Here is a 17,060-nt window from a genome sequence, read left to right as displayed (position 1 = left end):
GATAAGATATAATAAACCTCTAAATCAATTGATACTCTTTTATTATCAGATATGGCATTATTCTTAAATTTAAAAAATATATCTCTAAAGCCATAAACTACAAAATCAATAAAAGCAGGAAAAAGTTAAATTCTATGTTAAAAATCTCTCATATTTTATCATATATGTCTTCAACCAGCTTCAGAATCTGAAATGTTAAATATTAAGATTACATTAAAAAAAAGATTATGTTAAAAACCCATCCTCAAATATCTTCAGATCACTTTATTGTTCAATGCAAAGTAGAAAGCTTAGAAAATTTCAAGAAAAAATATTATAGCTTCAGTTTATAAAGCATAAGAGAAATTCTCCCAAACCTACCTTTTTAGTCCAAATTTCTGCTCTTTTTCAGAACACCTCTTTATCACAAAAAAGAGCCTCCTTACCATATAATTTACTGGGCCATGTTACTAGTTTGCTCCTCAAGGATTTTTCTGTACCATTTTCTGATAACATGTTGACAGAAACAACACAAAGTAGATCTTATTCATATTTTTCCCCAAACATGGTCTTGTCTATAGTCCGTTTGCTAGTGCAAAAGATGAAGTCCTCATTTTATGATTTTCTAGAATGCAAAGTCATATGCATTGGATGACAGTACATGAACTATAAAGAAATTTTCAAAAAGATTGCTCATTTCATAGCTAAATAAGAAAATGAATTGTTCCCCAAATAGAATTAATTTATCCATGAAAGTAAATGGAGAATAAATCTTTAAACATTGCATATTTTTTATTCAAAAAAGGAGAAAGAATAGTATATTATAAGGGCCAGACTCTGTGTTTTTGGGACTTTTCATAGGTTATTTTATGTAAACCTCACAAAGATCCCATAAGGGAGGTGGCGTAATTCCCATTAGGCTGATTTGGCTGATGAAAAAGCTAAAGATTAAAGAAAATAAGTGTCTTACCTGAAGGTCACTAGTACATGGTGAAACTAGAATTTGAACACAAGTATGTCTGACTTGAAAGCCCATACTCTTTCTTTATCAGGTTAAAAGAAAATGGAATGTGAAAGGGTAAACATTTTTTACCCTTAGTTAAGATACAGTTTGAAATTATTGGCTTTATCAGCTATAATTCTAGTTTTCCATATATTATATACCATTTTCTGGCAATTTTGGTAAAAATACAGATGGAACCTTCTAGACGTCATTGACATAGTATCCTGTGTCCTAGGCCAGATGGTATCAAACCAGACCAAATGTCACTGCACAACAAAATTTTATTCCAGGACTCTAAGCAAGTGGTTGGCAATGATAAAGTTCTCTCATGATTTCACTAAAGACAGAAGTTACATATTATGTTACACTTAGGCCTCTCAGCCAACTGTTGTCAACTCCCAATTTCCAGCCCACTCTTTCAAAAAATACTCTAAAATGTTTCTTAGAAGTATGGTATTATCTTTTCTGGATCCCAGGGTTTTTGATAAATCTGTCTGCATTGCCTGGCAGCTTCTTTTTTTGTTGCTTTCCCTAATTACCTCCAAGAATGCTTAAATTTATGCCCTTAAGGAAAGCTCTGACTCACTTAAACTGGCAAAACCACAAAAGCATAGCTGCTTTTGTGTTTTGGGGTCTAGTGGTTTCTTTACTTTACAGAAAATAGAGAGAGAGAGAGAAAAAAAAAACCAAATCTGTCAAGGTACCAGAATAGTCTTTCTTAATTATTGTTAATTATGCCAGAAAGCCAAATAACTTAAACATTTGAACTATTTAAATATCCAGCAAAAATCCAAATCTGCCATTGAATAGACAAAAAAAGATTCAATTTATTTGATCAAATTATAAAATTTCTATCTTGTTTCAAAACTGTATATGATGAGAAACAATTACAGAGAAAATCCAACTTCAAATGGCTCAATGAAAGTGAAAATTATCACATCTATTAAAATTCTCAGTTGAAAGCAATAGAAACTAACTCTAGTTTGATTTAAATAGAAGATAAAAACACAGCATAAACAGGAGTAAGCTAATAAATTTTAAACCAAAGATAGTGCTAGAATATCAGGATGACAGAAATACAATTAAATTCTAGAGGAAAGAGTGATTGATTCTGTGCAGGATCATAACATCCAAAAAAGAGGGCATTATCAAGAGTGTCCAATGCTATCAAGAGTCAAATAAGATGGATTTGAAAAATGTTTACTGAAGTTACAAAGATATCAAGATGACAAAAAAAGGTGTACATTCCACTTTATGAAAGTGGTGTCTGAACCAAGTACTATCTCTTCTTTATAATCATTCCAATATGTAGCTTATCTCTCTGCTAGATTGACATTCCCTTGAGATGTCCTATTTTGTCAGCATCTAGTGACATTCTTTGCATACATTAAGATGATTCAGACTGTGCTTATTAAAGAAAGGTTAAGTACTCTTAATTCAAAAATCCAAAATCCAAAATGCTCCAAAATCTGAAACTTTGAGTACTGATGTTACACTCATAGGAAATGTTTATTGGAGCATTTTATATTTCATATTTTTGGATTAGGGATGATCCAATAAGTATAATGCAAATATTCCCAAATTTGAAAAAATTAAAAATTTGAAACTATCTGTTCCCAAGTATTTCAGATAAGGGATACTCAACCTATACGTACAATGTGCTAGGCACAGTGTATTACATACTAGAGATATAAAAATGAGCAAAAAATATAAGAAGACTTGACCCCTATCCTCACGGAGATTACATCCAGTAGGAGTGATCACATTAATAAATGCATGATTACAAACTGTCAGAAGTGCTATGAGGGTAAAAACAGTGCTACAGAAGCATACAACAGAGGGGGGTGGCTAGCGTTGTCTCTGGGAAGTCATGGAAGGCTTCATTGCAGAAGTGACATTTGAGCCAAAGTATGAATGAACAGAAATATTTGGCCTAGTGTGAGAGGGAAAAGAGTATCTCAAGGAGAGTGAGAGCAGTATATAGAAAAGATCTTGTACATGGTGGGTGCTGCACAAACTACTTTGTACGCAACTTTATCTTCTTCTGTCCAACTTCAGGTAATGGGACATTTCTTGCCCTGGTAAAAAGAGGATCTCCTGCAGCTCCCAGGATTCCTGTGGCTTTCTTCATTGTCAGAGCCAGGCCTACATGCCAGCAACTATGTCGAAGGGACCTGCCGTTGGTATTGATCTTGTTACCACCTACTCTCGTGTGGGTGTTTTTCAGCATGGAGAAGTAGAAATAATTGCCAATGATCAGGGAAACCGAGCCACTCTAAGTTATGTCACTTTTACGGACACTGAACGACTGATCAGTGATGCCGCAAAGAATCAAGTTGCAATGAACCCCACTAACACAGTGTTTGATGCCAAATGTCTGACTGGACACAGATTTGATGACGCTGTTGTGCAGTCTGATATGAAGCATTGGCCTTTCATGGTGGTGAATGATGCTGGCAGGCCCAAGGTCAAAGTAGAATACAAGGGAGAGACCAAAACTTCTATCCAGAGGAGGTATCCTCTGTGGTTCTGACAAAGATGAAGGAAATTGAAGAAGCCTACCTTGGAAAGATTGTTACCAATGCTGTGGTCACAAAGCCATCTCACTTTAATGACTTTCAGCATCAGGCTACCAAAGATGCTGGAACTATTGCTGGTCTCAATGTACTTAGAATTATTAATGAGCCAACTGCTGCTGCTATTGCTTCCGGCTTAGACAAAAAGTTTGTAGCAGAAAAAAACGTGCTGACTTTTGACCTGGGAGGTGGCACTTTTGATGTGTCAATCCTCACTATTGAGAATGGAATCTTTGAGGTCAAATCTATTGCTGGAGACACCCAGTTGGGTGGAGAAGACTTTGACAATCGAATGGTCAACCATTTTATTGCTGAGTTCAAGCGCAAGCATAAGAAGGACATAAGTGAGAACAAGAGCGCTGTAAGACACCTCCATACTGCTTGTGAGCATGCTAAGCACACTCTTTCTTCCAGCACCCAGGCCAGTATTGAGATCCATTCTCTTCATGAAGGAATCAACCTCCATACCTCTATTACCCACACCCAATTTGAAGAAGTGAATGCCGACCTGTTCCATGGTACCCTGAACCCCGTAAAGAAGGCCTTTGAGATGTGAAAATAGACAAGTCACAGATTCATTATATTGTCCTGGTTGGTGGTTCTACTCATATCCCCAAGATTCAGAAGTTTCTCCAAGACTTCTTCAATGGAAAAGAACTGAATAAGAGCATCAACCCTGATGAAACTGTTGCTTATGGTGCAGCTGTCCAGGCTACCATCCTGTCTGGAGACAAATCTGAAAATGTTCAAGATTTGCTGCTCTTGGATGTCACTTGTCTTTCCTTTGGTATTGAAACTGCTGGTGGAGTCATGACCAACCTCATCAAGCGTAACACTACCGTTCCTATCAAGCAGACAGACAACTTCACTACCTATTCTGACAACCAGCCTGGTGTGCTTATTCAGGTTTATGAAGGTAAGCGTGCCATGACGAAGGATAACAACCTACTTGGCAAGTTTGAACTCACAGGCATACCTCCTGCACCCTGAGACGTTCCTTAGATTGAAGTCACTTTTGACATTGATGCCAATGGCATCTTCAATGTCTCTGCTGTGAACAAGAGTACAGGAAAAGAGAACAAGATTACTATCACTAATGGCAAGGGCCGTTTGAGCAAGGAAGACATTGAATGTATGGTCCAGGAAGCAGAGAAGTACAGAGCTGAAAATGAGAAGCAGAGGGACAAAGTGTCATCTAAGAATTCACTTGAGTCCTATGCATTCAATGTGATTGTCGAAGATGAGAAGCTTCAAGGCAAGATTAATGATGAGGACAAACAGAAGATTCTGGACAAGTGTAATGAAATTATCAACTGGCTTGATAAGAATCAGACTGCTGAGTAAGAAGAATTTGAACATCAGCAGAAAGATCTGGAGAAAGTCTTTAACCCCATCATCACCAAGCTGTACCAGAGTGCAGGAGGCATGCCAGGAGGAATGCCTGGGTGATTCCCTGGTGCTGGAGCTCCTCTCTCTGGTGGTGCTTTCTCAGGGCCCACCATTGAAGAAGTTGATTAAGTCAACCCAAGCATACATGTAGCATTGTTGCACACATGTAAAACATTGAAGAACCTAAATTTGTAGCAAATTCTGTGGCAGTTTAAAAAAGTTCAGCTGCCATAGTAAGTTACCGGGCATTCTCAATACTTGAATATGGAACATATGCACAGGGGATGGAAATAACATTGAACTTTATAAATACTGTATTGTAAGTGGGAAATGCAATGTCTTACATAAAACTATTTAAAATTGGCACCAAAAAAAAGAATTTTTCTTCCTGAATATTTATTTACATCCTTTGCCTGCCTCCTTTGAACCTCGCTCCATCAATTATATTTTATTTCTCCTATACAGTATCTCAACTACCCTCTCCATTATATCTTTCTCTTTAGGACATATCTTGCTAAAATCTCTGTGACCTACAAAAAACAAAACAACAAACACTTATCTGAATCCTACGACTCTCCTCACTACTTCCTATCTTTTGCTATTATTTTTAATAGCAAAATTCCTAGAATAATAGTATTCTTCACCTGCAACCTCCACTTCCTCAATTCTTGTTTGCATTCTAACCATACTAAATATGATGCCCAACACCATCACCTCACTAACAGAATCTTGCTAAGATCACCAATAACTCCCTTGTAAATTCAGTAAATATTTTTCAAGCCTCATCTTCTTTGACTCTTGATAGCATTGAACATTCTTGACAATGCCCTCTTTTTTAGATGTTATGATACTGCTCTTTCTTTGTGTCCTATCATTTTCTCAGTCTACTTCAGTGTTTCTTTTTTCTGTGTGTATCTCTTAAATATTGGAATTTCATCTTTGACCCAAGTTCTTCTTATCCTATAAACTAGCTGACTGAGCTTCCTCATACCAGGAAGTCTTGGTACCTGGGCAAATGCTTTCTTCTTTGTTAAGTCTTGGTTAAAACCTGATACACTGTGACTCCTTCTTTGACTCCCCTAGTCATTGTTAGGAATAACTTTTTCTAAGCTTCAGTGCATTCTCTGCATATATACCCTCATAAAAGCAAGCCTTATTTTATCATGTTTATCTGTTTCCTAATGTATTTTTAACTAGATTGGCAGTTCCTTGAAAGTAGGGACAACCATTTTACACCTAACTTTTAGCACAGTGCCTGCCCGAGAGTAGATAATCACTAAACATATATAGACGAGTGAATAGATGGGTTTGGGTAAGCTCCTTCCTTTTTGCAGCCCTGTGGAAAGTGTGGTGGGGCAGTGTGTGGGGAAGTTGTGGCTACCTGAAAATTGCATAGGTAGTAAGTGATGGAGCCAAGGAATATTTCACCCCAAAAGCCTGATTTAGCCTGATTTGCTTATCCCACAATGTATACAAGTATTGAAACATCACATTGTATTCTATAAACATATACAATTATTATTTGTCAATTAAAAAATAAAAAGACTTTTTAAAAGGCAACAAAATTACCCTACTAACTCCACAAAGTTACTATGAAAACTACATGAAATAATAGATATGGGTGGTGTATAATGCTAGGTATAAAAACATTTTCCCTATTTTCAAGGAACTGCCAATACAGTTAAAGATATAGGTTAGGAAACAGATAAGCATGATAAAATAAGGCTTGCTTTTATGAGGGCATATATTCAGAGAATGCAGTGAAGCTTAGAATAAAAGTAATTCCTAACAATGATTAAGTGACTGAGAGGAGGAGTCACAGTGTATCAGGTTTTAATCAAGACTTGACAAAGAAGAAAGCATTTGCCCAGGTGCCAAGAATGGGATAAGAGAGCTCAGCCAGCTAGTTTATAGGATAAGAAGTTTCTTGACATGTCTATACCTCAGGTACATCTCTAGACTGGGATAATACTATATACTCCAAATGGTTGATGAGGAAACTAAATGAGAAAAGATATAGAACATGAAGGTGCTCAGTTAATGCTAATCTATCTATCTTCCTTCCTTCCTTCATTCCTTTTCCTTCCTTCATTTCTCTTTCTTCTCTCTCTCTCTCTTTTTACTTTTTACCTTTGTGACTTATTCTACTTAAGTCTTCCCTTATATTGTACCGATCCCAATGCCTGTAGAGGGGCACCACAGTGTCTACTTTGAAAAAATTTTATGGAGCATTCTTTCCACCTCTTCCCTCATCTCAAGCTTGTCTTGACCCTATTTAAAAATTCTTGGTAATATTGACCCAGCAATCCCATTACTCAGTATATACACAAAGGATTATAAATCATTCTATTATAAAGACACATGTACACGTATGTTCATAGCAGCACTGTTTACAATAGCAAAGACCTGGAATCAACCCAAATGCCCATGGACAATAGACTAGACAAGGAAAATGTGGCACATATACACCATGGGATACTATGCAGCCATAAAAAATGATGAGTTCCTGTCCTTTGTAGGGACATTGATGAATCTGGAAACCATCATTCTCAGCAAACTGACACAAGAACAGAAAATCAAACACCATATATTCTCACTCATAGGCGGGTGTTGAACAAAGAGAACACATGGACACAGGGAGGGGAGCATCACACACCAGGGTCTGTTGGGGGGGCCAAGGGTGGGACAGCGGGGGAGGCAGGGAGGTTGGGGAGAGATAACATGGGGAGAAATGCCAGATGTAGGTGACGGTGGGATGGAGGCAGCAAACCACATTGCCATGTGTGTACATATGCAACAATCCTGCATGATCTGCACATGTACCCCAGAACCTAAAGTACAATTTAAAAAAAATTCTTGGTAATATTTTATTTTCTTTTTTCTTATCATACAAATAATACAAGATTTTTTGTATAAAATACAGATAAAGAAAAAACTCAAAATCATTCATAATTTTAAGTTCACATCCATAAATACTGATAACAGTGAATACAATTCAGATTCTGTTATGAATTATGTTTATATATATTTAAATATATTTATACTTTTTAAAATAATATGAAACTTGAAGCTAAAATATAGATCCCAGAGAGTTCTTAACCTGCCCTAAGTGAAGGTGTTACTGAACAAAATAAACTCTACTTGTTATTCTGTCACTGTCACCACCACCTCCACATGTGCATGTCCCTATCACTTCCCTTTCCTAGTAGAATCTTCCTTCCTTTTTTGCCAATCCAAATCACCCCCACCCTTAAAATTTACATATGCTTTATCTCCTCCCGGAAACTTATTTTGAATTAGTCAGCTCACACTGAGCTCATTCTTCTCTAGGCTTCTAGGATACTTCCAGTTTATATCATAGTTTATCACTTCCTTGATGGGGAGGGATACTGGTTGATAGTTACGTGTGCTTTCCCAACTCAAGTGTGAGCTTCTTGAGGCCAAGGAGTCCATCTCATGCTTCTGTACTCCCCACTCACACTTTCATCAGCCCCTTGACTTCTCCCAGTACTTATGCAGGGCTGGGCACCCAAGAGGAATTCAGGAAATACTTGTGGTTTGATTCATCTTGCATCCTTAACTCTTGATGTCAATGGTAGATGAATGAAGGACGCTTCCCAAGGGAAGAATGTAAAAGTCTTCATTCCTTTAACTCTGCTATATAAGCCATATTAAAAGGTGAGAATCCAAATACAATGGCTTGACAATAATCAAGTGAGAATCAATGACACTTTAATACTGTCTTGCTTTTATGTCCAGTTCTGTAATCTGAACTGTGTGTACTTTAGGGAAGAAATATACTATCAATTATGTTTAATAAACCAAAAGGTCAGGGGCCCCAGTCATCTACCTTTTTTGTGTATTGAAGGAAGGCTAAAAACTAAAAGGTTAGGGGCCCCAGTCATCTATCTTTTCTGTGTATTGAAGGAAGGCTAAAAATTAAAAGGTCAGGGGCTCCAGTCATCTATCTTTTCTGTGTATTGAAGGAAGGCTAAGGATGTGATTTGCATTCACATCTACAGTGAAGGCTATGAAATTTTGCTGCTGTACATTCTGAGAACTATTTCCCTAGCACCTTTCTGTCTTTTGAATAAGATAAAAACCTTTGCACCTGTCCACTGACAGTACCTTAGTCCAGATCACCATCATCTCAAGCCTATATTCTTGCAACATTCTCCTAACTGGTTCATCTATCTAAAACACAAATCTGACTGTGCCACATACCTGTTTCACCCATTTACCAGGCCTTAAAAAAACTCTTCATAATTTGCCTCCTGCTTAGCTCTTGAGTTTCATCTCCTCCCATTCTCTAAGCTCCAACCACCCTGAAATACTTGTAGATCCAAAAGTGTTCTGTATATATATTTTTCTCATGCCATAGTGCCTTTCATTGTACATGTTATTCCTTCTACCTGGATTGTCTTCCTACCCTCTTTTGGCCCACAGTTGGTGAACTTTTCTATATCCTGTGTTACTTAACTCAAACCTTACCTTTTCATTGAATCCTTCCCTAATATGTCATCCATTATTATTTGTTTCTTTTTTATATGTATCAGAATTATAATACTTTCCACACTACATTATAAATATCTGTTTATATACCTGTTTGTTCCACCTGTAGGTGAGTTTCATGAAGATAAAAACTATGGCTAGCCCTACTCCCCACCTTGTTGCTTTAGTACCACACAAGAAGCAGATAATTAGAAATGCTGTTTAAATAAATAAATCATTATATTTCCTCATTTAAAGGGCTCATCTGAGCTAGACTGACCTTGGAGTTGCAGCCAAATAACCATTTGTTCAACTATCCTCAGGCATCTGACCTGGTTTAGATGTGGTTCTTTCTTGAGAAGGAATAAATTTAAATATCCTGGCAAGTTCCTTTCTTAATTCAAGGTTCTACAAATAATTAACATATTGGAATAATACCCTCAAAATGCAGAAGCCCAGAAAGCTCCTTTTTTGCATTATATATCTTAATATTTTTCTAAACATATTATATCCTCGAGGTCTTCTCCTATACTAATCTTATAAAAGGAAATACTTGAGGGATTGTTTGCCTCAATCTGTATTTAAGTTCAACAAGGACCACTTTTTTCATTACATATATAAATACACACATGCATATATGTAATATTTACAAATACTTACATTATTTAATGCTTACAAACACCCTATGAGATAGTTACCATTATTATCCTTAGATAAGACAGTCATAGCTCAGAGGTTAAAAAACTTGATCAAGGCTGCACAACTGGGAAGTGCTAGAGTACTGGACTTAAACTCAAGTCTATCTGATTTCAGAACCTGTGTTTAGAAAATTTCCCCCAGCTTTATAAGGTATAATTGACAGAGTTTTTTTGACAGTTTTAACCATTATACCACACTCCCTCATCTAGTTTAAAAGACTGAGTTGAATTAGATCATCCTTGAGAACCCAATCTGAAGATTCTTTACCCCTTTCTTCTCCCCTCAAGGCCTCTACTGGGGCCAAGGTAGGAGGGCGGTATTCTGCAGATCAGGCAGCTGAAACAAAGAGATATGAGGTTCCAAATACCCTCTGGTGCATTTCTTTTTCTATAATGATTTTTCCTTGGGATACATGATAAGGACTCCTACAATGGCATATTAAATAGTTATATTTAGGACTTGTGGTTGCTGCCGCTCATTTATCTTCCTCTTACACAACCTGATATTTTTAAGCTAAATTTTATCTATAGTTAAGTGTTGACATAAACAGATATATGACTCTTGTCAAGCATTTGTTCCAAAAGTGTGAATGGTCTAAAATTGTGGACTATTTCACTAAAGAAAAAAAAAAATCGTACACTGAGCAAAAGAGAACCATGTCCTGAAATGAGGAAATTGAAAAAAAGAAAATCATCTTGTTTTCAGTGCATCATCCCTCAAAATACTCAGAAAAAACGGTCATTGCAGGCATCTTGTAGACTAAAACAAAGAACACTGGACTTGGAGTTGGAGACCTGGGCTTGGCTCTCGTATAGACCTTACTAGCAATATAACCTTGAGCAGGTGACTAAACTTCTCTCAGCTTCTATTTTCTCATTGTTAAATTGGAGATTATAACAGGATCTACCTTAAAGTGTTGTTCTTAGGATTAGATGAATTAAATCATGTTTTAACAATGTTTTATGTACTTATATTCACATTGGATATTATTACAACTCACCATGGTCCTGTGCAAAGCCACCAATCTAGTTAACTTTTTAAAAATACTATGGTCTCTATCTGATCACAGACAGACTCCATAACACAATTCTGCTACCCTACCCCAGGCTCACTGAAAAAGCCGCAAAATGACTGTTCTAACTGTTCTAAGAAACATTTCCTTCAGCCAATTTAACCAGATAGCATTTACAGTGAACTTTGGCACTAGTTCTATTTATGATAAAGAACATCTGGGTACCAAGAGACCTACATCTAAGCATCCCTACTGTTTCTTTCTAGACAGGTGGAATGATACCAGCTAGAACAGTTGGAACCAGCTGCTCTGGTGGAAAACGGAAAAAAGTGTCCTGTTTGGAGTCAGACCACACAGGGACTTGAAACTTGAGATTGTTTTGAACCTAGGAGTGACTGATAAATCAGTGGAGAATGTGAAAGTGTCACCTTGTCAGAGGTATGTTTTGTACACAAAGAATAGGCCACCATATATCCAGTGGTCAGAAGTACTCATGGTTGGTTAACCTGTTGCTGACTGCAAATTTCACACTAGAAAGAGTCATAACAGAATAGGAAACTGGGGAAATACACGAGTAAATTAGAATGCTGAATATCTCTTTAGAGATTGGGATGAGGGGCAGGATGGAATGACATAGCTAAAGCTCAAAATCTAGGGTAACTTGCAGCAAAAACAAAAGAAACTAAACCATGCCTTTGTGTTCCTATCACTAGTCTAACCCTCTACTTTGATTAACCTTGCTTTATAATCTCTTAAAGTAGTATCCTTCATATGATCTATAACAGAAATAATCAACTTAGTGATAAAAAAAATTTAAAAATTGTACATGCCAGGGGAAAGCCAGTAAAATAAGCTAGTCTTGTGTGAAAAGTTATTTTTTTGGATCAAAATGATTACATAAGGATGAAAATCAAATGATATGCTTGTTTACTAACATATTCTGATATTTTTTTCTCCCTGCAGATGTAAAAAGTGAAAAAAAATAGGGCTATGCTAGCATATGGAGGTGATTTGTTCAGATCTACAATTGGGCTAGAGCCAAAAGTAACCCAGCTATAAATTCTGAACCCGCTGTATTTTCCAATTTCAAAATATGTTCTCCTTCATTTAAAGATAAAAATAAAATCAGAGTAGCCTCTGAAAGATATCACATAGAGTGGAGAAATACATCACTGGCAAGTGTTAGGACATTAGATTATACCAACTCTGTCTGACTTTAAACTCATGAACTCACATGTTTAAATCCAACATAAATCGTTTAGTTTTCAAGTTCCCTTAAGCTAGGAAAATTAAGACTTCCTGTTCTTCAGGGAAAAAGGGGGCTTAAAAACTTGAGAGGTTAGAAAATGTCTTAAAGTTCTTCATAATTGAACATAAATAAATCTAAACCATATGGACTACATTTTCTTTTTTTTTACTTTGAACACTGAGGGGAAAATCATGCTTGGCAAAAAATATCTTTTTTTTCCTAAATCCAAATATGTTACTTTCACCCCTGAGTCTCCTTCCCAAGCTGGAACACATCTGAAATGTTCTCAGAACTCTTCAGTCTTTGAGTGTGCTGCTCCTGAGAGGCCTATCTTCTTCAAGAAGCCATCCCTGAGTGATTATAAGAGACATTCCAAATGCCTCTTAAACCTCGCTGGGTAACATATAACTTTCAAGGCTCCCCTTTATTCATTTATGTGTTCATTTATGTATTTTGGTAGTTGTGTTAGCTAAAAACTTATTGTGTTCATGTATAACAGCTCATGTCCTTTATTCTACGTTTAACAACCATTTATTTAGCATCTAATAAATCCAAAGTTTTATGGATAAATGCCTAGGTTTGCATACTCTTACTTTGTGCTTAATGATGCAATCCTATATGCAAGACTAAAGATTAGCCCCAGCTAATAATTCTCAAGTAAGACACAGCTGAGGAAAGAAAATTGGAATAGTTCTACCAGAGAAGGAAATGCCTTAATGATGAGATTTCAAAGGCTCCAATAAGTCTCCTCCAAAAGTATCACATTCATATTTTGAATTAATAAAGGTATTTTAAAAGACAAATGGTTTTAAAAATACACTAGAGTAAAATATTAAATCCTGCAATTTGCTTTTTTACCAAGTATCTCACTGAGTTCTACACATGAAGGGGGATACACGTTTCAACAGGAATAGTACGGGAATGAGAACAATTTGGAAGTTATACACCCCACAGACTTTTATTCTAAGCTATATTATAGCAGTCTGGTAATTTGGGTGAGATGAGGTTAGAAAGAAGACAGAGAAAAAAGAAGAGATAGAAGCATAATTACTTAGAATTTGACTTATGATTTATGACTTCAAGAGAAAATCCACAGAAAATAATTCATGTTTGAAGAAATTTGCCTATAATATGTATAATATTTATTTTTTATATTTGCCTTATTTCTTTCTGTAGTGAAACTCCAAGTATTTTGGAGGTTAGGGACTCTCTTATACTTAACTATTTGCCACCTATGTGGTTCCCACCCCACCCTCACCTCAACATCTAACCAAGCCTTAGCCCAGAGGAGACATTAAATTCTTGATTGTTTGATAATAAGGGTTATTAAAAGTTTTACTGAATGTGGACAATGCCCTCAGCACTGTGTTAGGCATTGTGGAAGATAATGCAACACGGGGAGAATAAAATGATTGTCACTGTTCTGTTTGAAAAAGCAAAGCCTGTATGTGGAAATAACCAAAGTTGTGTATGTCAAACATCCAAGATAAACCCAAGGAATGCAGAATTTTCATGCAAACTCTGTGGCTCTATAACACAGAAACATTTTATTAAATCTGAAGGAAGCTTTAAGCAAATAAAAGGGTCTATTACTTTGTACAGTGGAATTTGAACTTAGGAAACTTGTTACATTGAAATTATACAGGCTGAAAATATGTGTGCATAGCTTATCTTACCTGCCTCATTTCATATTTTAAAAGACATTCTCTTCCTGCTTCTTCCTTTATTCAACTTCTGATAGCTTCTCTAGGAAGCCACTATGGGTGAGAAGAGGAGACGTACAATGATAAATAGCTTCAGTGATTGATTTGAAAGTGAGACTTTCAAATACTGACAAGTTAAGATGAAGTTAATTATTTGGGATGTAACTTGAACTGCTTAAGACAGATAACCACTGGGAACACATTTCCACAGAAAACTTAATTAGAATAATTTTCAGTCTTGGCGACTTGTTTCTTTAAATTTTCTGCAGAGATTCAAGGGAGAGTGAATCTCTGAGGAGGAGATGAGTCTTTGCCAAGCCATGCTATGAGTATAGTGAGATTTGATGGGAACATATTCAAATTTTAGATCCAGAAAGAGGAAGTGAAATCATGGTACTATGGAGATTAGGAAGGGGTGCCCAGGGCCCACATGTGATAAAAAAGGAGGGTAATGCTTGTCTTACTTTGACTGACATTAATAGACATATACCAGACAGTGTGTTAAGCACTTTACATTCATCACTTAATTTAATCAACACAAATTTATGAAGTAGATATTATTATTTCATCCATTTTACAATAGAAAAAATTGAGTTTCAGAAATCAAGTGATTTTCCCTAAGTCACTCAGCTAGTATGCAGAAGAAATAGGACAGAAACCCAGACCTGTCTCGCCCCATTTAACCACTTTAGTATACTGCCTTACATGAACTCACCTCTTCTGAGTCCCAGGGTGTTCCTAAGACAGAAGAGTAAATGACCACATTGGTTATATCTCAGTTCATGGACTCAAGTAATTATAACTTGTGGAACAGGAATTACTGAAACTATTGAGACAGACGTGAAGTCCTGTCTCTAAAACTTCCCTTTCTAGATGTTTACTCAGATGTAGCCATCATACTTTACGAGGAATACATGAAGAAAATGGGCCAAGTGAAACATGTGGTAAAAGCTGGTCAAAATAATAAGAGGAACCACTGGCATATCTTTTGAGGAACAGATGAAGAAATGTGAAATAATTAGTTTGAGAAGAAAATCCTGTTGACATGTGATAGCTGTCTTCAAATATTTGAAAGACTATCACATGGAAGTAGTATCAGACTTATTCTATGTAGTTGTAGAGGAGAAATGTAGGAACGATAAGATATTAGGATGAAACTTCAGGATTAATAAAAAAATGTAAACATAGACACAGTTTCACAACATTCTTTTGTGCCTTGAACCCTTTTGGAAATCTGGTAAAGCTTATGAACTTTCCTCAGAATGTTTTTAAATGCATAAAATAAAATGCATAGGATTACACAGGAAATAAATTGTACTTAAATATAATTTAAAAAAATAAAAAAATTTGAAAATACCTACAATTTTATTTATTTATTTCATACATGATGCGAAATGAAGTGCTAATTTTAAAGTGGCATGAAATACCTGTTTTTCTAAGTATTGATAATACAATTAAGTTTTGTTGCCTACATTCATAGTCAGAGAAGTGGCGAATTTAAGTTCGAAATTAAATAAAGTCATAATTTTTTTTCAATCAAAGGGATCTGTGGATTCCCTGTTCAGATCTCCTGAGTTAGAGGTATCCAATGGTGGAATGTATTGTCATGAAAAGTTGTGGTTTTTCTATCACAGGAATTACGTTTAAGGAAAAAAATCAGGGATGTTTAAACAGGATTACTGCTTTGGTTACATACTGGATGAGATAAACTATTGTGCTAATTCTAATATTCTATGCTCAAAACTCTTTAATTGCTTTTATTCTATCTAGAGCAGAGATTTTCAGTTTTTTAACCAATGGATGGCTTTCTTCTGAATAAAATCTTACATGATCTGTTAACATATCAAACAGAGAAAGTGAGATCAGTTTGGTTTAAATGAAAATGGAACTCCTAGATCCCCACCTGTTTCTGCTCAGCCTCCTTACTCAATTATCTCTCCCCTCCCCACCTGCACCAATTCCGTTTTCTTTTGTTGTTGTTGTTTGTTTGTTTTTGAGACGGAGTCTTGCTCTGTCACCAAGGCTGGAGTGCAGCAGCACAATCTCGGCTCACTGCAACCTCTGACTCCCAAGTTCAAGCAATTCTCCTGCCTCAGCTTCCTGAGTAGCTGGGATTACAGACGTGTGCCACCATGCCCAGCTAATTTTTGTATTTTTAGTAGAAATTGGGTTTCACCATCTTGGCCAGGCTGGTCTTCAACTCTTAACCTTGTGATTTGCCCACCTCAGCTTCCCAAAGTGCTGGGATTACAGGCATGAGCCACCAAACTTGGCCTAATTCTCTACTTTTGAATGTGAGATCTCTTCTGAGGAGTACTAGGGCTTTGTGAAACACAGCCACATCACCAAATGCACATTCCTTAAATTAACATTCAAGGTCTTGTAAAATCTTACCTCATAGTAGCTGCTCAACAGAATGCTCATTGTTTCTGAACAATTTACAAACATCCCTGACACCACACCTTTGTTCACGCTGCTCCTCATTCTGGAATGCCCTACACACCCTCCTCCCTGCATTTCCCTAAACTATAGCCTCTTTAGAGTTCAAATTATGTCCCACTTCCTCTAAGAATTATTCCCTGATGAGTCACCTTTCACAATTGTTTTTACACTCTGATCCATTTTCATACTTCTCTATATTTGACATAATGTAAGTGATGCTGCTTTGATTTTTTTTCTAGTATTTATTTTGTCTCCTCACTGAGAGAGCAAGCAACCAGAGCTTCTAGACTACTCTGTATCTCTGAGGCCTGGTAAAGTATCCTGTATACATAATATGCTGAAACAGTTCCCTATAAAATTCCTTTTTCATGTTTGTCCTATTTTCCTAAAGAAATCATACCCCTTTTGTAGACAAGAACATTCTTAGACATGCCTTCTGTCATAATTTCTCTAGAATCTAGTATGATTCAGAGTCCATAGGAGATTTGAACTGGTCATGGTAGGATTTGGACAGGAA

General features: G+C 36.4%; 1 pseudogene; it reads left to right on the top strand.

Moving 5' to 3' along the window:
* The first annotated feature begins 3,143 nt into the window (after positions 1–3,143).
* LOC105733830 (heat shock cognate 71 kDa protein-like) lies at positions 3,144–5,007 on the top strand (annotated as a pseudogene).
* Positions 5,008–17,060: the final 12,053 nt, after the last annotated feature.

This window comes from Aotus nancymaae, unplaced genomic scaffold (assembly GCF_030222135.1).
Source record: "Aotus nancymaae isolate 86718 unplaced genomic scaffold, 86718_ANA_hifiasm-v0.15.2.pri h1tg000004l, whole genome shotgun sequence".
In the NCBI taxonomy this organism is placed as follows: domain Eukaryota; kingdom Metazoa; phylum Chordata; class Mammalia; order Primates; family Aotidae; genus Aotus; species Aotus nancymaae.
Note: the sequence above shows the minus strand (reverse complement) of the source record. Positions and strands in the feature narration are given on the sequence as shown.